Here is a 1,164-nt window from a genome sequence, read left to right as displayed (position 1 = left end):
TAATTAGTCATTCTTTACAAATAAGCAAACACATAATTGATTTATCAAGGTCACAGAGCTAAGAAGTGGTGAAATTCTGTCTTTCAATGTCTTTTGATTCCAAATCCAATGCTCTTTCCACACTGCATCAATCAACAGTAAGAAAAACCTTACTGTCAGTGTTTCCTGTTAAGCATAGTCATACTTATTCTCTAAGCTCCACAACAACGGGTACAACGCCCATACTAGATTATCTGCCCATCCTTTCCTGGACTTAAGAGCAGGCTAATGCACAAGGTCAGAAAAAAACAACAGGGAGAGCTGGGGAGACCGCAGTTCAGCCAGTGAGTCCATGTGAAGAAGGTCAACAAGCAATCCAGGAGAGATGGGCATGAGTACATCGAAGATGAAGGCAGGGGCAAGTCAACAGTAAGTGACCCAGGCAGGTGGTCAGAAAGACAGACAGCAGGTCCTTGTCAAAGGTTCTCTACCCTGGGCAAAAGCAAGACTCCATATGTGGGAAGCTGGACCTGGACCAATCTGGCACAGATCCAAGGAAACCACAATACCACACAGGTTATCAAAACAGTGACTCATTCTTTCAATCCAAAAAAGAACTTAGGAAAATGCTTACCATATGCCAGATAACATACCTGGAAATATTAATAACACATTGTCTCTGTCTCCAAAAGGTTTAAATGAATGAGAAAGACAGATAATAAATGATGTACTGCTTTGATAAAAATATACACAGGGCACTATGGTAACAACCCAATAGCGCTGACCTTAGTAAGCCCAGTTGCAAGGACTGGGGGAGAGGTGAGGAACGAAGGAAGGATGGGAAAAGAAGATTAAGAAAGTCTTGCCACCTGGCTGGTGTGGCTTAGTGGTTGAGTATCAACCTATGAACCAGGAGGTCATGGTTTGATTCCTGGTCAGGGCATATGCCTGGGTTTCAGGCTCGATCCTCAGTGTGGGATGTGCAGGAAGCAGCCGATCAGTGAATCTCTCTCATCATTGATGTTTCTATCTCTCTCTCCCTCTTCCTTCCTCTCTGAAATCAATAAAAATATATAAAAATAAAGGAAATAAAACGTCTTGATTAGTGGGTAGAACATCAACCTCTGACCCAAAGGGTCATATGTTCAATTCCTGGTCAAGGGCACGTAACATGGTTGCAGATTC

The 1,164-nt window shown here is 42.8% G+C and overlaps 1 protein-coding gene across 1 annotated transcript in view; it reads right to left on the bottom strand.

Annotated features, from left to right (window-relative positions):
• Nucleotides 1-1,164, bottom strand: part of DIAPH3 (diaphanous related formin 3) — a 522,899-nt gene that overhangs the window by 518,232 nt on the left and 3,503 nt on the right. The window lies entirely within an intron of this gene.

This window comes from Myotis davidii, unplaced genomic scaffold, assembly GCF_000327345.1.
Source record: "Myotis davidii unplaced genomic scaffold, ASM32734v1 scaffold488, whole genome shotgun sequence".
NCBI classification, from domain to species: Eukaryota; Metazoa; Chordata; class Mammalia; order Chiroptera; family Vespertilionidae; genus Myotis; species Myotis davidii.
This window is presented reverse-complemented; position numbering and strand designations above follow the sequence as displayed.